This window comes from Colobus angolensis, unplaced genomic scaffold (genome assembly GCF_000951035.1).
Source record: "Colobus angolensis palliatus isolate OR3802 unplaced genomic scaffold, Cang.pa_1.0 Scaffold38, whole genome shotgun sequence".
Classification (NCBI taxonomy): Eukaryota; Metazoa; Chordata; class Mammalia; order Primates; family Cercopithecidae; genus Colobus; species Colobus angolensis.
Window position 1 is genome coordinate 2,688,477 of NW_012117154.1, and position 24,261 is coordinate 2,712,737.

The window sequence follows — 24,261 nt, forward strand, 5'->3', positions numbered from 1 at the left end:
CAAAAGGACAGTATCTACCATAATTAAAATACACAAAAATATAAAAACCCACTGGAAAAGCAAACATACAAATAAGGAAGAGCGAAGACTCAAATGTTACTACTACAGAAAATTACCAGACCACAATCATAAATAAGAGAGAAAGGAACAATGGATATACAAACAACCAGATATCAATTAATAAAATGACGGGAAAATGTATTAACCACTCCACTTAAAACATATAGACTGACTGAATGAATTTTTCAAATGATCCGACTATATGCTGCTTATATGAAACTCATTTCACCTCTAAAGACACATATGGACTGAAAGTAAAGGGATGAAAAAAGATACCCCACACAAACAGAAACTCAAAACCAAGCAGGATTAGTTATACTCACATCTGATAAAACAGACTTTGAGTCATAAACAGTAAAAAGAGACAAAGAAAGTCATTACACAACGATAAAGGGATCAATTCAGCAAGAAGATATAACAATTCTAAGCATATATGCATCCAACACTGGACCACCAGATATATAAGGCAAATATTACGAGATCTAAAGGGAGAGATAGACTTTAATAAAATGATAGTCAGGGAGAGGACTGAGTGGCTTAAGGTGGGTCACTGAGTTTCCCAGAGGTTCAAGCTTTTAAGTGGAGGAGCTCAGAGTCAAGCCCCTCTCCCAGCTCTGCAGGCCTCAAATACAACCACCATCCCACCAGAAACAGGACCCCTTTGGCTTTGATGTACTACTGAGTTCAAGAGGCTCCTGAGACCCCCAGACATCTCTTCAAACAACACTACATCTGAAAGTCACACATCTGCGAGGTCCTTAGGGGTATCAGTCTCATTGGAGACAGTGACAGAAGCTGGAGAAAGGCTGGGAGTGCAGCCCCCCAGCAGGAGGTCTCACTGTGGATGGGAAGAGACCTGAATCATCTTCAAACACTCTTGCGTGTCCCATTTTAAGAAAATGGAACCAACGTGTTTCCAGCAAATTGAACACACATGGACATTTCTTAATGAACTCCAGTCAGCCCATCTGTCGAAACTGAAGATGCTGGAGAAACCTATGACTCCTCTAAAGTTACAGCCAAAAAGATGTGATGCACCTCCAAGAACTGCACAAGGGATGCTGCTAGCACCTCACTTCAGTGTTGTGGTCAACAAAGGAGTGGGGTGGAGGAGGAGTTTCTCTCTTGCCCTTCCCTGCAAAGATCACTTTCCCCAGCATCGTTCCCAAAAATAGTAGCTGAACTTTTAAAACACACACACTCCAGATCTGTGCTCCTGGGAGAGCTTGTTCAACTCACATCCTGCGTGTATACGGAGCTCTAAATAGAGACTCCCCAGTCTACAAGTAAATTCCTTTTAAGGAATCCACCCAAATTTGTTAATAACCAATCATAGAATAAACACCAAAGGATCGAGAGAGAGTGTGTGTGTGTCTGAGTTTGCACGTGCGCACACACGCATATCAGTGCATCTAAGTGTGTATGGGGGTGAGGGACCTTCTCCTGCCAGAACTTCCCCCCTGCCATTTGTCCTGCCACTGCTACTGCCTACCTACTCTGTAGCGTAAGGGCCTGCAGACCAACAGGAGCCCAGGTAGCAAACGTCACTCCTGAGGGCCCAAGTAAGACTCTGTCACTCACCACATACCAAATAAAATGATATATATAATATACATATTAATCATAGTTTTAATTTTTATTTCATATGTATATATTAATTTTATATAGTGATCATAGAGAGATGATATATATATTCTGTTTCACTGTGCTTACACTATTTTCACTGCAGAAAAGGGACAAATAGAGGCTGTGGCAGGATGGGTCACTTGCTTTTTACACTGTGTAACTTTTTGTGGCTTTGAATTTTGTACTTGAAAAAATTAATTTGTGTGTATGTGTCCTGCAGGTAAACCGTTATCTTCTAAAAAATTTCTGCTTGACTTCCTAATCTCCAACAGGGACCAGAACTTTTTCAGGAGCTCACCATGCCCTCCCCTCCCCACCCATCCCCAAAACACAGGTACTCACACACATGCATGCCACACACCCACACAGCACACATATAGGCACACACATAGGCCACACACACCACACACACACCACACTGACACACACACACACACACACACACGCATTTGTCAGGAAAGAGCCTTTCACCACCCCCTGAGACCCCTCCCACACCATTTCTGAGCCCAGGTGCAGGCAGGGCTCAGCTGGCCAACCAGGCCAGCATCAAGTCACAATGAACCTGCAGCATGGATGGGAACAGCCCGAGTCTTCTAAGCCTCAGAATTCAGCGCCACCTAGAGGCTCCTCTGTTGCATGATTTCTCAATTCCGAGTGAAAAGGCAGGCCCAGCCATTGGCCTCATGAAATAGGAGGGGGTCCCATGAGCCCGTAATGTCCAAGGAAGGCAATCATATTTCTTATGAGGACTTGAGAGATTGGGGCTGCCTGACCGAGCTGCTGGCTAAGTCCCCAAGACCTGAAGTGCTCAGTATCCCTTTGCAATTTTGCTCCTCTACTCAGAGTGCAAACTGGTCAATCACTTCTGGAAACTATCTGGCCACATCTATTTAAGTTGAGCATACGCAGCCCCTCGGCACAGCAGTCCCACTCCTGATCTATACCCAACATATATGTGCACATAAAACTCCTGCCCACCCCAGCTCATTGAAATAACGCCCCTAAAAATCCCAGCCCCTCAGCTGGGCCATTCCCCCTTGCAGGGAAGGGGCTGGAGGAAGCTGAGAACCCATGTTGCTCCCAAGCCCAGTAAGCATCGCAGGTGTGGATGGCCCCCTCCATCCTGCCCTCTCTCTGTCCCCACCCTCTGAAGCAGCAGTTCTCAGCCAGGGATGATTTTGCCCCGTGGGGGACATTTGGCAATATCTGGAGACATTTTTGCTTGGCATACCTGGGGAAGGGGATGTACTGGCAGCTGGCAGGTAGAGGCCAGGGGTTCTGTGCAGCATCTTACAGTGCAAAGGGCAGCCCCAAGTTAAGGAGCATTCGCCTCCAAATGGCAATAGTGATGAAGCCAAGATATTGTGCCTTAAGATCTCAACGGTGGAACAGTGGGTGTAAATTATTACTACTTTTAAATAATTGGACATTTCAGCTAAACATTTAGAATTTAAAACTTCTATTACAGGAGAATTCTGTTCTAAGGCAGATGCATTCATCTTGTATTTTAAAAGAACAAAGCTGCCTAATGAAAATGGCAAAGAGTGAGACCATGCACTTCGTCGGCTTTAGATGCATCTTCTTCCCAGCCCAGGAAGCTGTTCCGTTCTCCAGCAAACACCACTTACTACCTAACGACTATTCCTCCAGGGACCTGTGAGAGCACTCAAATCCAAAGTTTTTATGCTGGATCACTCAAAGGGATAAAAATACATTTCTACTCAATCTTTTCTTCCCTAAAGGTAATGTCTTGTTTATCCTTCCTTGTCTCTAAATAGATAATTTAATTATTTTAACTATTACATTGATGACTAAAGGCATAGTCAAAATGAACTAGCCAGATGATCTACAATAATCAACATTAGCTGTGAAAATTGTTTATGGAACTACTCGCTACCCAGCATAGATGTATTGCACATTTCCTTCATAGCACCTAGATTCTACTAGACATCACAGACGCACAGTCCCTACAAATTAGTGATTTTATATCTATATCTATATCTATATATATATATATTTCTTTTTTTTTTTTTAGATTGTTGCCCTATTTGTTGTTTAAGAAATGCTGACCCTTTTCACAAGATGGTGCTGAAAGCGAAGAAGGAAGTTCCCAAAGCGAAGGCTTTAAAGGCCAAGAAGGCAGTTTGAAAGTTGTCCACAGCCACAAAAAAAAGAAGATCCGCACGTCCCCCACCTTCTGGTGGTCCAAGACACTGCAACTCCAGAGGCAGTGTCCTTGGAAGGGCACCCCCAGGAGAAACAAGCTTGACCACTATGCTGTCATCAAGTTTCCACTGACCATGAAGAAGATAGGAGACAACAACACACTTGTGTTCATGGTGGATGTTCAAGCCAACAACCCCCAGATCAAACAGGCTGTGAAGAAGCTCTATGACATTGATGTGATCAAGGTCAACACCCTGATAGGCTGTGAAGAAGCTCTATGACATTGACGTGATCAAGGTCAACATGCTGATTCGGGCTGATGGAGAGAAGGCGGCATATGTTCAACTGGCTCCTGATTACAATGCTTTGGGTGTTGCCAACAAAATTGGGATCATCTAAACTGAGTCCAGCTGGCTAATTCTAAGTATATGTATATCTTTTCACCATTTAAAAAAAAAAAAAAAAGAAATGCTGAAGGCTCTTTTACTGTTTTATATATTAATTCAAGTTGTTCAAATGCAATCCAACTAAATTTTTAATTTGTCTCACTGTTCTCTTAAAGAATTAAGTATTATCCTTTGGAAAACAGAGTTTGATAAAAGAAACTAAAATCCACCAACTCAAAATATCTCAGCAGAAACCAACATAAGGAATCAGTATAATCCTCATTGGTTGCCCCCAGAGTAATTTAGGGAATCAACATCAAAGTAAAAGTAATCGATAATTTGCTTTAAATTCAAAAAGATGCATACATCATAAACTAAAATTCCAAACACCATCAGAAGGTATACAATAAAAAAGGTCTCCCTGTCATCTGATTTCCCTATCTCCCTACTGTCAACAGTTTTTTTGTGTGTTCCTTCAGAAATTCTTTACACATACAACAAAAAATACATATTTTGATAAATTATAGTTGTGTTACATACACATTGTTTTGCTGGTTGCTTTTTCTTCCTTTTTTCTTACGGTAAAATGCACATAAAATAAAATGTACCCTCAACTATTTTTAAGTGTATAGTTCAGCAGTATTCAGTACATTCACATCTTTTTACAGCCATCACCATTATCCATCTCTGGAACTTTTTTCATCTTGCAAAATTGAAACTCTGTACCCATTAAACAACAACTTCCCACATATCTCTCCCTCCAGCCCCTGGCAACCATCATTCTTTTAGTCTCTATGAATTTGACTACTCTAGATACCTCATGTAAGTGGAATCATAGTGTTTGTCTTTTGGGGACTGGCTTATTTCATTCAGCCTAATGTCCTCAAGGTTCGTTCATATTGGAGCGTGTGTCAGAATGTTCCTTTTTGAGGTTGGGTAATATTCCATTGTTATATGTAGCACACTTCACTTATCCATTCATCACTGATGGACACTTGTGTTGCTTCCACCTTTTGGATGTTGTGAATAATGCTGTAAATGTGGTGTACAAATATTTCTTCAAGACCCTGCTTCCAATTCTTTTGGATCTATATCTAGAAGTGGAATTGCCTGATTATGTGGTGATTCTATGTCTGATTTTTTGAGAAACTGCCATACTGTTCTGCACAGCAGCTCCAACAAGTTACATTCCCATCAACCATGCACAAGAGTTCCAATTTTTCCACATCCTCACCAGCACCGGTTATTTTCTGTTTTTGTTATAGGAGGCATCCTAACGGGTGTGAGGTGGCATCTCATTATAGTTTTGATTTGCATTTCCTTAGTGATTAATGATGTTGAACATCTTTTCATGTGCTTACTGGCCATTTGTACATCTCCTTTAGAGAAATGTCTATTCAAGTCCTTTGTCCCTTTTTCAACTGGGTTGTCTGTCTTTTTGTTGATTTTTAGTCCTCTATATATACTGGATATTAATCCCGTCTCAGATATACGATTTGCAAATATTTTCTCATTCTATGGGTCGCCTTTCTACTCTACTGAAAGTGTCTTTTTGAAGCACAAAATTTCTCACCCTCATGGAGTCCAATTTGCCTATTTTCTTCTTTTGTTTTTCATGCCTTTTGTGCCATATCCAAGAAATCCTCACCAAATCCAATGTCATGAAGCTTTTGTCCTGTTTTCTTCTAAGACTTTTATAGTTTTAGCTTTTACACTTAGGTCTTTGATCCAATTTGAGTTAGTTTTTGTATATGGTGTTAGAAAAGGCCTAACTCCATTCTTGTGTTTGCGGAGATCCAGTTTTCCCAGCACCATTTGTTGAAAAAACATTCTTTCCCTATTGTCCTGTTGGTTTGTCCATGTGGGTGCATACAGAATTGCCTCATTCCTTTCATGGCTCAGTCATATTCCATCATATAGAGGACCATCCCTTTCCAACCTGTCCCCTGCTAAAGCCCTAAATTCCTTTCTACTGTGTTGATTTTGTACAAATGGTAGAGTATACATTTTTATTTATGTACAGATATGTGTGTGTTTACATATATACACACACACACATAAATTCTTAGCAGTAAAATTCTTGGCATAAATTATTTGCAGTAAAATCTCTGGCTAAAAAGGTAGAATCATCCAAACGACCACCAGATAATCCACTTGTGTGTTTTAAATAAAAATTAATTGTAATAAAATTTAAGCAGTCAAGAGAGACATTAAATGAAAAATGAAGACATTTTCACCTCAGCCCCAGTCATTCTACCCACTGGTTAACAATTCCTTGCAATTTCCTTCCAGAAAAAAATGGTTATGCATACACTCAGAAATAGGTACTTGTATACTTTTATTTGCATGAATAGGCAGACTATAGACATTACTATACATCCCAAATATATTCTAGTACTCTGCTTGTTTTGTATGTGTGTGTGTGTCTTCTGGAAAAGTTATACATAATTAGATTTCTACCAACAGAATTGTATATTAGAAGGAAACTTTCCTTACACCAATGTCATCATGGGGAACCATCAACATTTTAACATTGCCATTTAGATAGGTAAAAAGTATGTCTCAGAGAAAAGAGATATTACTTTTCTTAAGAATAATATGGTTTCTGTTCTAGGAGCCAGGAGGTGGGAGGAGAACAAAATGGAACAACTTTCCATCTTTTCATACTTATTTTCCTGTGAAGTATCTTTGTCTTTTGCCCAGTTTTTATTATTTTGTTGCTTTTTCTTCTTGAATTGTATGTTTTATTTCTTACGGAAATTATTAGGCTAGCTGCTATAACAAAAAAAGCCAACAAAATTCTGTGTCTTAAATTTAATAAATGTTTGTTTCTCTCACCTATGACAGTCTGAGGTGAAGGTCTCATTCTGCCACACGTGGCCACTTATACGATACACTAAAATCACATTCAGGTACTCAGGTTCCTTCCATCTTATTTTTCCACCATGACTCAAGATGTTGTTCTCTTCTGCAATGTCAACACTGGGGTACAGGCACACCTGTGTTCTAGCCATGGAGAAGAGGGAAGAACATGGGCAAGAGTCACGCCAACTCTTTCAAACCCCCGGCCCAGAAGTGACCCACATTGCTCTGTTCATATCCTATGGGTTAGAATTTGGTCATATGGCCACATCTAACTGCCAGAACAGCTGAAAGATGCAGTATAGTTGGGCTGTGTATTAACAATCTACTCTATTCTGCCTAACAATATTACCACTAATAACTTAGGGCTTCAAACTAAACATTTCTTATCTCACAGAGTCTGCGAGTCAGGAGGTTGGTTTGGCTCAGCTGGGTCCTTTGCAAGGTGGTAGTCAAGGCACTGGCTGGGCTGTAGTCTCATCTGAGGTTTGACTGCGGAAGGATACACTTTCAAGTCCAGGCAGGTTGGCAGAACTCAGTTGGACTGGAGGCTTCAATGTCTTGCCTTGTTATCCATCAGCCTTGCCCTGGTATCCTCAGCTCTTAGAAGCCCTCAGTTCCTTGCCATGTAGGGTTTCCTCAAGGCCAACGGGGAGAGAGAAAATCCAGCAAGATGGATATGACAATGCTATATATATAATTACATACACATAATCATGTCAATCCTGATACCTTTTCCATGCACTATTGATTAGAAGTCACGTGTCCTACCCATACTCAAGGGGAGGAGGCTACACAAGGGCATGAACACCAGCTACTAGGGATTGTGGGGGCCACCCAAGAGTGCTGTGTAGGCCTCCTTAGAATCCCATGACAATTAAAGAAGGAAAATAGATTTCAGTGGATATCTAGCTGTCAGCTTCCACCATAATATGTTGCAAATATTTTTCTTAGCAAAGGAAAATGCTCAGAAAAGTGCTAGGTTAAAAATTGGGTTCATACTTTAACTTGATGGTTATTTTGTGGTTGGTATTTTAAATTTGCTTATGGAATTCTTGACTTATAAAAGCTTTTAGTTTGTGTGAAGTCAAATTTATCAATATTTTCCTTTACTGCTTCTGGATTTTGTTATGATTTATGGCATTTCATGAAAGACCTCCCCTAAGATTATGTGAAATTCCATCCATGCTGGCTCCTAAAATAAGTCATATTATTATGGCCAAGCATCCCATTTTTCAGGACATTTTCTTCACTACCAGGATAATTTGTTTGTATAAACTATTTTGCTGCTGACTTGCTTGAAAGCTATTTGTTCACAGTTTTGCTCATCAGTGACTTTTTAAGGTAAAGAAGTACGATTTCAGCAAATTATTTTCACCCTTTAGTTTACAATTCTTAGTATGGCTGTAAGATAAGCAATAAAATTTCATGGAAAGCTTTTTTTATGCAAAATCAGCATCATTCATGTATAGTCAATGATACAGTTCTTTCCAGCTCTCTTCGATCTTTCTTCTACAGGGGACACATTTTTGTGGTCTCAGGTGTTTGCCCTCAGAGGTCACTCTGGTGCTGACTGTCTGTTTCCTTCCAAATAGAAAACGAAGATTGTGCCAATAGGATCCATTTACTTACAATCACCTGCCCCTCAAACAAAGGCTAAATTATTGGGAAATCCCAAAGAAATACAGAGTTTCTTCTTCTCCATCAGCAAATATTCAGTGCGCCCTCTATTCTGGGCCAAGAACTCTGTGCAAAGTGGGTAGCTGCTGGTAAAACAAACAAACAAACAAATGCCCTTTCAAAATTGCCACGAGGAAAGGCAACTCATATTTTAGTTCTACAGATTCTACATTTGTAATCATATTCCAATAGTCTTCAGATGACCAAGTAACATCAAGACCTTCCAGCGTGATCACCTAAAACCCTTGTGACTGGACTAGAGAGAAGAAAGATAGAAGGGAGGGGCCGACTCATGCATCCCTGTATCGGCCACATTTTTTGAATCTGCAATACCCAGTGTTTTGCCAGGCCCTTCATAACAGATCTCCGTAAGTATCTGTGTAGCAGGTACCAGTCTCTGTCAGTGAATGCAGGTGTGTGAGAAATTCAGCTCTGTGCATTCCTCCATAGCATGGCTTAATTTCCACCATGACCCCTCACCCCATCAATGGCAGAGGTCAAAGCTCAGTCCACTGGCCGAGCTGCAGCTGAGGTTTACAGGACTTGTCTCGTCCTTACCTTGGGGAGGGGCTGAGGTGGACCGAGGGGGTTGATATCCATGCCTGCCCCTGAGAGGGGACCTCATTGCTATCGATCCTGGCGTGGCATCCCCACTCCCCATTCAAGGCCCCCACAGGACTGAACTGTCTCTGCATGTGCTGGCAATGGGTCCCTCACATCTGCCTCCCCACCCAGTGTCTGTGCACAGCTGTTCCTTCTGACTGTCCTGAAAATGGAAAGCCTAGACCTGACCCCAGTTGATTCTCTTTCAGCTGTCCCATCTCTTCCCTGAGACAACCAAACCCTACCCCAGTGAAGCGTTAGAGGGCAAAAAGGGAAGCACCAATTGGCATTTCCAAGTAATACCCATCGCGCCTGTCCACAAGGCTGGAGGGCAACCGGAAGATTCAGACCCAAGACAGAAGTGACCATCAACCAATCACAGTACAGGAAAGGCCTTCTTAAGAAGAAAGCTGTAAATTGCTCCTTAACACTGCAGGGCGAGGTAAGCCTTGATTTAGATAAGCATGATTAAAGTAGCTTTCAGGAGACACTACAAGCTTATGACTTTAATTATAATATAGGCTCATATTAACAAAGACACATCCAAAATAATACTGATTTAAACAAGAAAACCTTTTATTTTCTCTTGCAGAGAGGCACAGGTTCAGTTTCCTTCTATCTCCTTGTCCTGCCACCTGGGCTGCAGGCCTGCAGATGGGAGGGGGAAAGGGGAAGGGGCCTGTTCCCCTGGGGGCCACAATCCAAAAGGTGTCTGAATGTTTTCCTTCCCTCCCCAGGGCCATTCCTAGCCGCAAGGGAAGATGGGAAAGGCAGCCCTTCTGTTGCCGAAAACTGCGGCTGCTGTTAACTACGGAGAAGGAACAACTAAAGATTAAAGGACAAGGAGCAATCTTTGTCACTCATACAATAAAACAGCTACTTTTTAAACAGTTTTATCCATTCTCCAATGCCCAGGTCCAATATCTCCAACACCGTTAGTTCTCTGAACTAACAGCGATTCCTTCCCTCTCCAAACTTTACCTGTGCCATTCATGCGATAATTACTCTGGCAAGGCCTATCTCCCACAGGCTGACCCCTGAATCTCCTCTACATCAGCATAACAGCGCCCACCTCCGCTAAGGGGGCTCCGCTTTCCTGACTAGCTCCTTCAGTTTCTTGCCGTGAAAATGGTCTTTGTATTGCACTTTGTGGCTGACAGACACCTTCCATTACTTCTCAGCACTGGTTCAATACACACATATTAACACACACTAGCGTGCACACACACACGTACACACTCGCAGACACTCCCACATGTACACATATACACACACCCACACACATATAGTCACACACAAACTCACTAACACAAACATGTATACATTCACTAACACATACAAACATGCACTAACATATGTACACACTAACAGACTCACGTATACATTCACATACAAACATGTACACTAACACATGTACACACTCACACGTACACATTCACACACGCACACCTAACACATGTATACACTAACACATGTACACATTCACTAACACACACGTGTACACACATGCACACTCAGTAACCCACATGCACACTAACACATTCACATACACACTAACACATGCATGCACATTCACTAACACACTCACACTGTAGCAGGACAAGCCGCAGACAAAACCCCTGAGACACCGAGTTAAGGAGGGGCTTTAGGCCGGGAGCTTCAGCAAGACTCACGTCTCCAACAACCGAGCTCCCCGAGTGAGTAATTCCCGCCCCTTTTTAGGGCTCACAACTCTAAGGGGGTCCGTGTGAGCAGGTCATGATCGTGAGAGGGTCGTGATCGATTGAGCAAGCAGGGGGTACGTGACTGGGGGCTGCATGCACTGGTAATTAGAACGGAACAGAACAGGACAGGGATTTTCACAGTGCTTTTCTATACAATGTCTGTCATCTATAGATAACAGAACCCCTTAGGTCAGGGGTCGATCTTTAACTACCAGGCCCAGGGTGCGGCGCCGGGCTGTCTGCCTGTGGATTTCATTTCTGCCTTTTAGTTTTTACTTCTTCTTTCTTTGGAGGCAGAAATTGGGCATAAAACAATATGAGGGGTAGTCTCCTCCCTTAACACACATACACACTAACACACACACACACACATACACACACACACGCGCACGCACACACACATGCACACACACACGTGCACACGCACACATACACACTCACACATACACGCGCACGCGCACATTTCTGTACTAACAGAGCCCCAGTGTGTTCCGCAGCAGCGGAGAGGCCACCGCTACGCTGCACTGTGGTGAGCCATGATTGGTCTAGACCAGGTGTGGCCATTTGTTTTCCCTTTGCTGTCCAGAGGTGGCCACATGACCCAGGTCTGGCTAGTGAGATGTAAGTGGACGTTCTCTGCCGGGGCCTTCTAGGAAACCTCTTGCTTTTGCATCAACAGGAGTCAGCCTGGGCTGGCATCACCGTTTCCCTACCTTTCCCCTTCCTCCAGCCTCAGTCTTGGAGGTCTCGGTTCCTGGAGGTGCAGCTGCCTCTGCAGCTATGAGGGGATCAGGCAACCCGAGGGAGAGCGTGGAATGGAAAGAGCAGTGGGACCAGGTCCTTGATAACCTCGTTGAGCCCCTGCAGCATCCTGGGACTGTCCACTCCAGACGTCTGGACAAATATGACTATTCAATTATTCAATGCTAGAAAAGAAAGGAGCTGTCGAGCCATGAAAAGGTGTAGAGGAACCTTAAATGCACACTGCTAAGTGAAAGAAGCCAGTCTGAAAAGGCTACACACTGTATAAGTCCAACTGTGTGACATTCAGGAAAAGGCAAAACTATGGAGACAGTGAAAAGTCAGTGGTTGTCAGGGGTGAAAGGGAGGAACAGATAAACGGGGAGCACAGAGGATTTTTAGGGCAGTGAAACTGTTTTGTATGATGCTACAAAGGTAGATCCATCTCATTACACATTTGTCCAAGCCTGCAGAACATACAGCCCCAAGAGTGAGCCCTGTGTAAACTCTGGGCTCTGGGCGATGGTGATGCGTCAATGCAGGTTCATCCGTTGTAACAAATGTACCCATGGCGGAGGCTGTGCATGTGTAGGGGCTGGGACACCTCTACCTTCCACTCCATTTTGCTGTGAACCTAAAACTTCTCTAAAAAGTAAAATCTATGAATTTAAAACATATATGCCTATATATATGACTGTTCATGTCATTTGTTTCTGCCTCTTCAGTACTTGCAACCACATGCACTTCCAACAGATACCATGTGCCTTCCTGCCACTTCTCTTCCATCCCTTTGTGAACTCACAGAACACATCCCAATTCCTTCCCAAGTTGAAAATCTGGAAAACAAACCACCTGAGTCCACGAGCACGCCACTGCCTCTGGTGCACCCACACTGCCTTCGTGGCTCTGGGACAGACTTGGGTTTGATGGACCTGCGAGTCAGCTGGCCCCAGGCTGGATGGCCCCCACTCAGGTCCTGTGTGTGCACATGAGTCCAAGAGACCCTGGGCTCAATTCTCAGCTGAAACCTGAACTCTGCAGGATGGATCAGTCATCTGCCACTGGCATCTGCCAGGCCTGGCTCACTGAGTCATAACGAGGTCAGTTACGTGACAGTCAGCCCTGGAGGGCAGGCAGAGGCTGCTCACATCCCTCTGTAGGGCCTTAGGGCTTCACGCCGGACCTGGCACCACATACGAATTCCCTTAGTGTTTCTTTTTCTTCTTCTTTTTTTTTTTTTTTTTTTAGAGAAGGGGTCTCACTGTGTTGCCCAGGCTGGTCTCAAACTCCTGACCTCAAGTGATCCACCCTCCTTGGCCTCCCAAAGTGCTGGGATTACAGGCGTGAGCCACAGCGCCCAGCCTCAAATGGTCTTTTCTTTGTGATAGCATCCGGTCTCCTAGAATCTAGCTCCCAGCTATCCACAGAAACCCTCATGGCCTCGGCTGGTAGGCTGGTAGAAGAGAGCTCACAGCAGATCAGATGGACAGCACCAGACAGAACCCTGAGGCCATCACCTCCCACACTCCTGAGTCAGCAGAGGCTGCAGATAAAACCTGCCTGGAGAGGGCTCTTAGCTCTCAGCTCTGCAGCCTGGAAGGAGACCCAGGAGGTGTGAACTGATGATTGCAGAGAAGAGAGGTGGGAGGTCAGAGAGGTGGAAGAGAGGTGGGAGGTCAGCCCCTCCAAAGCTGCCTGGCCAGAGTGCGTGGGGTCACATATGGAAACCATTTCTGGGGAGGGAGAGAGAGCGGGAATCTGGAAATGAGGCCACACCAGGGGGTCCGGCCATGAACACAAGAAGGAAAGCCTTGTTGAAGGGAGGCCCACAGCAGACACAGCTCAGTGGAAGCAGGAAAATACTCAGCATTCCAACAACCTCTAATAAGAAACCTTTAAAAAATGGAGAAATCCACGCGCTTGTGGTTTTAATAAATGCAACAACACAACAGGAGGCTGGCTCAGAGCAACATGAGGAGGATGAGGCCGGGCCAAGAACACTGAAGCCTAAATGTGGAGCACGCCAGTGTGGACACAAAAAACTGGCAGCGTGATCTGAGACCACTCAGTGGCCCCGTTAAGTGGTGACAATTTCCACCCAGAAGAAACGGGTGACAATTTGAGATCCTGATTCAATAGATTCCCCACAGATCAGTTTCTCCTCGGAGAACAGAACCTCCTGAATCTTAGGAATATTAATATCTCCAGGGCTGAATGTCCCAGCATTGCTGACAAAGAACAGCCTCTTCCAGGAAAAGGAGTAGTTTTTTATCTTTGCTAATAACCAGCCAGTCTCATAAAAACTGGGAGGGGGGAAAAAAAAAAAACCTTAAAAATATTTACTTAAAAAACAATCAACAGACACACTAAAAAGCTCATGCATACTGATTTCTTTGATACATTTTTAATTGCTTAAGGGTCTTTGTAGAAAAAGGAGCAAAGAGCATTATTTATAAATTTACATATTTAGAAGACAGCAGGTTAAAAACTCGCAACTTCACCAGCAGCAGTGAAGAACCTTTGTTGAGCAATACTGCCCCCTTGTGTTCGATCTTCACCTAATGCTTTCCTAAGTTAAGTACAGCTGCTTGATGGGACATTCTGCAGTAATAAACGACTTCTACATTTTGCAGCCCTTTCACACTTGCGTTCCTGAAGGAAACATGCATATACAATACCAACTCTAAGTAAAGGGAAATGTGACTTAAGAAAATTGGCCTCAGGCCGGGCGCGGTGGCTCAAGCCTGTAATCCCAGCACTTTGGGAGGCCGAGACGGGGGGATCACGAGGTCAGGAGATCGAGACCATCCTGGCTAACACGGTGAAACTCCGTCTCTACTAAAAATACAAAAACTAGCTGGGCGAGGTGGCGGGCGCCTGTAGTCTCAGCTACTAGGGAGGCTGAGGCAGGAGAATGGCGTAAACCCGGGAGGCGGAGCTTGCAGTGAGCTGGGATCCGGCCACTGCACTCCAGTCCGGGCAACAGAGCAAGACTCCGCCTCAAAAAAAAAAAAAAAGAAAAGAAAATTGGCCTCAACTATTCATGATGGAGTTCACAGCAGGACTTGGGAAAATGTGGGCCACCGATGTGGTGAAGAAAGCCTGACTTGCATCCCAGCTTTTTCACTGTTCCCCACGAATGAGTGAACGGCAAATGTGCAAGGGAGTTAACGTGTAAATTCCTCCCAGTCCATATAATTGACTTGCTGGATTTTTGCACAAAAGACTGCTGTTCAAAATATTTCCAGTGACGTTTTAAGACTCTCTGTAAAGAGAAGTTTGGGCCAGGTGCGGTGGCTCATGCCTGTAATCCCAGCACTCTGGGAGCCCGAGGCAGGCGGATCACAAGGTCAGGAGATCGAGACCATCCTGGCTAACACGGAGAAACCCCATCTCTCCTAAAAATACAAAAAATTAGCCGGGTGTGGTGGTGGGTGCCTGTAGTCCCAGCTACTTGGGAGGCTGAGGCAGGAGAATGGTGTGAACCCGGGAGGCGGAGCTTACAGTGAGCCAAGATCGCACCACTGCACTCCAGCTTTGGCAACAGAGTGATACTCCATCTCAAAAACAAAAAACAAAAAAAAAAAGAGAGAAGTTCACGTTGGTCATTTTTGTGCTGTTTAGGATGTGTAATCATTGGCACTGTCCCCACAGGGTGTTAATCCTGATATTCAGCAAACATTTATCCAATTCAATATGCGTTTATTTATTTTTGAGACAGATTATTTATTTTTATTTATTTTTTCACTCTGTCACCCAGGTTGGAGTGCAATGGCATGATCTCGGCTCACTGCAACCTCCGCTTCCCAGGTTCAGGCTATTCTCCTGCCTCAACCTCCCGAGTAGCTGGGATTATAGGCACCACACTCGACTAATTTTTGTGTTTTTAGTAGAGACGGGGTTTTGCCATGTTGGCCATGCTGGTCTCGAACTCCTGACCTCAAGTGATCCACCCATCTCAGCCTCTCAAAGTGCTGAGAGTTACAGGCATGAGCCACCGCACCCATCCAAGCCATACTATTTATGATCTGTGCTCTTTTCTGTATGTGGGATTTGGGGAGGGTGGGACACTCTGGACATTCCTGCCTCAAGCCACATTCTCCTCTGCAAGATGGCTAAAAGGTTTTGTGCTTTGTGAAAGAGCAGAATCTGTTTTGTACCTAAGGCCTCCAGTCTCTAAATCCTAAAATCTCTCTGCTGGGGTCCCCTGAAGTGTCTGGTGCTTACTGTTCTTCTGGCTGTGCCTAATTAAGAGGGACTAGATCCGCATGACAGGAACATATGGTAATTAAGTACCCAAATCTCAGAAAAGCACCAGAAATCAAACATGGACGATTCTAGTAACGTTAGAATTAAAATCTCTATTTATTTTTTAAGTCTTCTTAAAGAGACATACATACCATGAAAGTTCTAGCAAAGAATTTACAAACTGACTGAAATGTAGAATGACTTCACATATAATCTGCAAATCAGGCCCCTGCGTGACCTACTTCTATTCCCAATTTATGAGTAGGAAAACTGAGGTCAAAAAAAAAAAAAAAAAAACAGGATTTGAGTACTACTTGCAAGTCACTGGCATCAAAGTCTCCCATGCATACCCACGGTCGGGTGTCACCACAGCCTGCGGCCACCAGCTGCAGAACCCCATAATATTTGTGAGCCAAAATCACACAGCAGGTGACCCCAGGTAGAGGGGCACAGCCCTTCATCTAGAGGAACTGCAACACCACAGGGCTGGATGAGCTGGCTCAAGGTTTTCTACTTGAAACGCGGCTGTGTACTATTATGCTATAGGTGACTCTGTCTCTGCCTGCCTGCAGATACAGGAAAATGCGCACGCTTCACACCCAGAACCCGCAGGAAAGCAGCATGGACCCCTCAGAGCCTCCAGGTTTCCAACCAGGCAGGAGGAGACTCACACATCTCTTGGGATGGAGGGCAGGAAGGCCTAGAGAGGGATCCTCATCATCCTCGGTTTTCTGCCAGAGCCTGGGGACACAGGAAGGCAGGAAGACTCGGGACTATCTAAATCCAAGTTGACATCTTGGCTCGGTTACTCACTAGCTGGTGATGGATACATTAGTCCCCTGATCTGCGGTTTTCTCAATCACGAAAAGGAGGTAATACTTAGCTTGGAGAATTGTTATGAGTATTAAATGTATCTAAAATGCCTAGAGCTTGGCCCATAGTAGAAACTCAATTAAAGCAGAGCTTTTCCCAACTTGCTGATGACAAAGTGAGCACACAACCAACCAGTATTTCTGACAGTGAGGACATCTCTTACAGAATCTTTCCAAGCCCAGGCCACTCCCCTCTCAACCTGTTCCACACGCCTGAAGTGATTTCTGCCAGCCTTGCCTGCTGTCTGTCCCAAAACGAATAGAACTTTCTCAAATCCTGGAAATGGTCTGTATCTTCACTGTCCAATAGCCATGTGGGGCTACTAAGCACTTGTATTATTAATATGGCAAGAGCCTGGAGGAACTAACATTTTCTTTCCATGCTAAGTAATTTGAGTATAATTGCCACATATGACCAATGGCTACTGTACTGCACAGCTCAGTCTCAGAGACCACATGGTTCATTGCAAGCATCTGACTCATCCCAAGCAAGGACAGCCCAACGTTAATTAAATTAAGCAGATCAAGAGCTGCCAGATCACACGGATAGTATCCAGAATGACCTCCATACGAGATGCCAACGCCTAGCCGGGATTATGGAGTTCAGACAAATACTTGTTTTTACACTTTTATAAAGCAAACAGCCCTGATTGGACATCAACCCAAGTTACAGCTGATTTATTAGGTAATTGTGTCTAAACTATGTTTTTGTTTCTCTCTTCATTGTTCCACATGTCACATGCCCACCCCCCACACACACACACAAACACACTTCTATGAGTCGAACCCTACACGCTCAGTGCTTTGATGTTCCAGCCTCCGCCATCTGCTCTGCAGCTGGCTATCATGAGGACTGCAGCTTGGAGCTGCTGGAAAATAGAAACTGGCTCATCGATGAAGAGTTTGGGGACAGTCTGACTGCATGGCATCCTTCATCAGAGCCATGGCCTGTGTCACCTTCCTGGGCTGGCCCAGGGCAGGATCTGCTTCTTAGGGACTAGAGCAATGGCAAGATTTTACTTTCTTTAAAAACAACTGGTTACCAGCTATGAAGCAGAAGGCTCTTCTCTTTGCATTTAGCAAAGAGTCATTGATGCAGTCAGCATGCCTTGTGCACTGAGCATGTATAGGCATTGTTCCAGGCGTGGCACAGTCACTGTTCCAGGTAGTGATGCCTTGAGGACGAGTGGCACTGGGTGCCCACTTTCGTGAACCTTTGTCCTGGGGTAAGGGGCGGGACTGACAACAAACAAGCAAACAAATAATGAATTCAAGGAGGTGATTACAATGAAAGATAAAGTGGGCCAGTGTGACAGAGAATGACTGGGTCAGGTGGGAAGATCAAGGTGCTGGAAGGACTGGTGTCCTCTGAGGCTTTGGATTCCTGTCCCTGCCCAAATCTCATGTTGAATTGGAGGAGGGGCCTGGTGGGAGGTGATTGGATCATGGGGACAGATTTCCCCCTGGCTGGTCTCATAATAGTGAGTTCTCCCAATATCTGATCATTTAAAAGTGTGTGGCACCTCCCCATTCTGTCTCTCTCTCCTGCTCTGCTGTGGTAAGACGTGCTTGCTTCCCCTTCACCCTCCACCATGATTCTAAGTTTCCTGAGGCCTCCCAGTCATGCTTCCTGTACAGCCGGTGGGACTGTGAGTCAATGAAACCTCTTTTCTTCATAAATTCGCCAGTCTCAGCTAGTTCTTTACAGCAGTGTGAGAATGGACTCACACACACAAAAAAATGGTACCAGGAGAGTGGGGTACTGCTATAAAGATACCTGAAAATGTGGAAGCAACTTTGGAACTGGGTAACAGGCAGAGGTTGGAACAGTGTTGAGGGCTCAGAAGAAGGCAGAGAGATGTGGGAGAGTCTGGAACTTCCTGGAGACTTGCTGAGTGGTTTTGCCCACAATGCTGACAGTGATGTCGATACGGTTTGGCTCTGTGTCCCCACCCAAATGTCATCTCCAATTGTAGTCCCCACATGCTGAGGTAGAGGGTCCCTGTGGGAGATAACTGGATCATGGGGGCAGATTTCCCCCTTGCTGGTATGATAGTGAGTGTGTTCTCGTGAGATCTGATTATTTAAAAGTGTGTGGCACCTCCCCATTCTCTCTCTGTCCTGCTCCACCGTGGTAAGACACGCTTGCTTCCCCTTCACCTTCTGCTAGGATTGTACGTTTCCTGAGGCCTCCTAGTCATGCTTCCTGTAAAGCCTGTGGGACTGTGAGTCAATAAAACCTCTTTTCTTCATAAATTACCCAGTCTCAGCTAATTCTTTAGAGCAGTGTGAGAATGGACTCATACCTTGGCTGGCAGATGGCCACGGCCTTGCTGGTTGTTTCCATGATCATCCCTCTGTGTCTCTTCCTCTTCTTACAAGGACCCCAGTCATACTGGGTGAGGGCCTACCCCAATGCCCTCATTTGAATTTAATCACCCTTTTATAGACATATCTCCAAATATGGTTACAGTTTGAGCTACTAGGGGTCAAGACTTCAACATACGAATTTTTTGTGGAGGGCACAACTCAGCGTGTAACAGTTTTTTAGATAGTACATATTTTTAGATAGTAGGGAAGAGGAGACGATCAATTTGCTGTAGACCTAAGAATAGAAGAGGTCAGGCTGGCTTCTGATCCTAACCTCCTGGGGGTAACTTAAGAACAGATCTGTAAAAGCAGTAAGCCTTGCTTGTGGTTTGTCAGCCCAGCCCCTGAAGGCAATTTGCTTCCCCATGCCGGTGCCCAGGGACAGAGTGGTAAGTCATGCAGGAGCAACACGGTTCTTCCTCACCATCAGGGAAAACACACCAAGGACCTAAAGAAACAGGAATAGCCCTGAGCAGTGCTTCCCTTTGGTTAGATTTCTTTATAAAATGCTTGCATTTTAGTGTCCAGCACCAAAGGTTTAAGAAACGGAACTTTCAAATGCACCAGAGAAAGACCAGGAATGTGCCTATAAGACTCAGATAAGCACGTGAGATAGCACTGAGAGAGCTGTTCGTTGTGAATGCAGGATCATGAAGATGCTGAGAACCAGATGCTGTCAGCAGACACCACACACAGTGCCCAAAGGGTCTTCTCAAGCACCAAGAACAGCAGCCCAGAGGAAATGCTCTGGCGAAGATTCCCCCAATAAGGAGAAAGGAGAGAGTCAGACACACTGTTTCCATCATTTGGGGAGGAGATGTTATATTCAATTTGCTGGATGGAGAGGACAATAAGCAACCAGATAGAGCTGGGGACTCTAAAATCCTAAGTAGAGTCTAATATCTCCACTGTAGGATGTGGCGAGAAACAACAACAACAAAACTGTTTAGAAGTACCAGTGGGGTAGAAACTGTCAAGTCCATCAGCTCCACTGCCTTTGCCTCCTGGGCATAGAACAAGCCTGCATTTCCCATCCTCCTTTGCACTGGGGGAGTACGTGTCTATGTCTGGCCAATGGAATGAGGGAGGAAGTGAAGTACGGTGTCGCCCAGCTTGGGTCTTTGGCAGATTGTTTGCAAAATGGCTTCCATAATTCCTCCTCCTGTTTCCTCCCACACAGTTCCTGTTTGTTTTGGCCAATCACAGTTCCTGGTGTAACCACGTGATTTGTTTTGGCCATTTTAGAAGCAGAAATTGAAAAAAATTTCCAATTTTTTTCTTTGGGCTTGCCCTCTCCTGTGGCTGGAATTAGTCTCCTCCATGTGAACAAGTGGAGGCTGGCATTCTGGAGGAGGAAGCACAGGGAAAGAGGCCCAGCCATCCCTGCTGAAGCCCTGGAGAAGTGAGCAGATTCCTTCTAGACCAGCCAGCCTTAGCTCAGCCAGCCCAACCAGGGAAATCACCCAGGAAGTCCACAAAATTATGAGAAACATTAAGTATTTATTGTTTTAAGCCACCAAGTTGGGGTGGTTTAATGAACAGCAAAATAGCCATAAAAACCTCCTGCACAATCTTCTGCATTTGCTCCTTCCCCATCTGCAGAGAAAAAACTCTGAAGATCTGGGGGAGGGAAGAGCTAAAACATGAAAAAAGCCTAGTCCCTGAGTGACTGTGTGGAGCAGAGTGTCCCTTTTTCTCCCCCACCCCAACTCACACAGAAATATAACATGAGCAAGGAATAACTGGGATTGTGTCAAGGCCCTGAAATTTGAGGATACTTGGTTATAGCAGTCGTTCTACTTGGTTAATGTACTACCCACTTCCTAGAAACTGAAATCTGCCAATACACTTGTGGAATGGCCCATATTCCCAGACTATGGCCACTGGTAGCTAACAAAGAAGAATCCTCATCCTCAAGACTCTGACTCTGTGCAGCCTCCGTGTAACTCTCATTCACTTTTCCATACATTCATTCAATAAATACTAGTTACCAAGAAATGCCAATCACCTGGTGCCAGCAGCCAAGACAAGAGTGGTCCCTGTTCTTAAGGCACTTGTAGTCTAGTAGCGGGCTAAGAAGGGGAGGACAGTCACCAAACAAATAATCCCACTGCAGGCTCCAGGAGGAGCAGGAGGCCAAATCTATTTTGCATACAATTGCAGCTGCAGCCCTGCTCAGTGTAAGGCACAAAATAAGGGTTTAATAAGTTGTTGCTGAATTCATAAGCCCAAGTCAATATTTAATTACAAACGGCGATATGAACTGTGAAGGAAAGTTTAAGAAGCCAGGAAACACTATAAAAGGGGGATCAGAAAAGTTATCTCTGAGGAAGTAACACTTGAGAGCTGAAGGAGGGAGAAGGAAAGGAGGGCAGTAGGGAGCTAGTGAACAGTAGAGTGAGAGAAGCTTTGAGACAAGGAAAATAGCTTAGGCAAAGGCCCTGAAATGTAAAGAGCCTGCTGCTGAGTCAGAGCGACCAGACCGCATGGCCAGATCATGGTGTGTGAAAGAAGTGGGGTAAGATGGCGAAAGCGGTACATAGGATCTGTTACATAGATCCCTGTAGGCCAGGTTAGATTTATGTTTTAACAGCTTTGTTGAGGTATAGTCTACCTGCTAAAAAAGTTTACCCACTTTAAGTGTACAGTTCAAGGAGTTTTGATAACTGTATGCTGTCATGCAACCACCAACACAATCAAGTTTTAGAACGTTTGAATTACGCTCAAAGTTTCCTTCATGCTCTTTTGCATTCAGTCCAGATCCAGCCCAGGCAAACAAAGGTCTGCTCTCTGCCTCTCTAATTCAGCCTTTTCTAGAATTCAATAAAATAAATTCATACAGCATGTAGTTTTTATGCCTGGCTCTTTTACTCAGCAAAATAACTATTTAGATTCATCCATGTTGTTGTGTGTATCAGCATTTTTTCCCCTTCTATTGCTGAGTAGTATTCCATCATATGGACATGCGACATTTTGTTTGTTCATGCACCAGTTAATGGACATTTGGATTGTTTCTGCTTTTTGGAATGCTACTATATGCATTTATGTACAAGTCTTTTTATGAATATATGTTTTTATTTCTCTTGGATAGATACCTAGAAGTAGAACTGCTGGGTCATATGATAAGTTTAACTATGTAAGAAACTACAAAACTGTTTTTCTGACAATTTTGCATTCCTAGCAGCAATGTTTGAGGGTTCCAGTCATCCCAAATTCTTGTCACAACTTGATATTTTAATTCATTTTAATTGTTGCTATTCTACTAGGTCTGTAGTAGTTTCTCATTTGTCGTCGTAATTTGCATTTTCTAAAGACCAATGATGTTGAACATTTTTTTTTCATGTGTTTACTGGACATTCCCATATCTTGTTTTGTGAAGGGCCTCTTCAAATCATTTCTCCAACTCTATTGGGTTATTTTTCTTACTGAATTATAAAAAGCTTAACTTTTTATTGTTTACTTTTGAAGTCTAATGTATCTATTGTTTTCCTTTAGAATTCATGTTTTAATTATTATTGTCAGTTTTTGAAGAACCAAGCAAGGTGATTACAGTGGTTTTTTTGTTGCATTATTTTACATTATTTTTTATTTTTACTTTAGATCCAGGAGGTACATGAGCAGGTTTGTTACATAGATACATTGCATGCTGCTGAGGTTTGGTCTTCTAATGATACCAGTGCCCAAGCAGTGAACACAGTATCCAACAGGCAGTTTTTCAAAATTCCCCCCCTCCCTCCCTCTCCTCTTTTGGAATCCCCAGTGTTTATTTTTCCCATCTTTGCATCTGTGTGCACCCAATATCTGGCTCCCACTAATAAGTGAGAACACACAGTATCTGTTTGTCTGTTTTTCACATGAACTCACTTAGGATAGTGGCCTCTACTTGCATCCATGTTGCTGCAATGGACATTATTTTGTTCTTTTTTATGGCTACATGCTTTTTATATCTTATCCAAAAAAAAAAACTCATCTTATCCCCCAAATCATACATTTCATCCTATGTTTTCTTCATAAAGGTTTATGATGTATCTCTTGTGCATAATTTGTTTAGTTTATTTATTTATTTAGAGATGGAGTCTGGCTCTGTCACCCAGGCTGGAATGCAGTGGCACGATCTCAGCTCACTGCAACCTCCACCTCCAGGGTTCAAGTGATTCTCCTGCCTCAGCCCCCGAGTAGCGAGGACTACAGGTGAGCACCACCACAAAAAAATAATTTTTGTATTTTTGATTGAGAGGGGGTTTCACCATGTTGGCCAGGCTGGTTTCGAACTCCTGGCCTCAGGTGATCCACCCGCCTCGGCCTCTCAAAGTGCTGGGATTACAGGCATGAGCCACTGTGTCTGGCAATTTGTTTAGTTTCATAATCCATTTTGAATTTATTCTTGTGCATAGTGTGAGATATGGGTAAAGGCTTATTTTTGCCATGCGAATATTTTATTATTCCAGCACCATTTATTGAAAAGATTATTCTTTTTCCCGTTGAATTACCTTGGCACCTTTGTCAAAAGTCAATTGACCATATATGGATCCAGTTTTGGATGTTCTATTCTGTTCCTTTCATCTATACGTTTACCCTTATGACAATCCCATGCTTTCTTATTTACAATAGGTTTAGAGTAAACCTTAAAATCAGATAATTTAAATCCTCTGACTTTGTTTTTCTCTTTTGCAATTGTTTTGGCTATTCTTTGCTTCTCCATATAAATTTTAGAACCAACTTACAATTTCTAAAGAATTATTGCTGAGATTTGTATTGAGATTGTACTGAATCTACATACAAATTTGAAGATGACTGCCATCTTAATAATACTGAGTATTCCAATTCATAAATATGATATATCCCCCATTTTATTTAGATCTTTTAAAATTTCTTTCATCAACATGTTTTAGATTTCAGAACACAGATCTTGAACTTCTTTTT

General features: G+C 43.7%; 1 pseudogene; it reads left to right on the forward strand.

Annotated features, from left to right (window-relative positions):
• The first annotated feature begins 3,768 nt into the window (after window positions 1–3,768).
• LOC105520359 lies at window positions 3,769–4,251 on the forward strand (annotated as a pseudogene).
• Window positions 4,252–24,261: the final 20,010 nt, after the last annotated feature.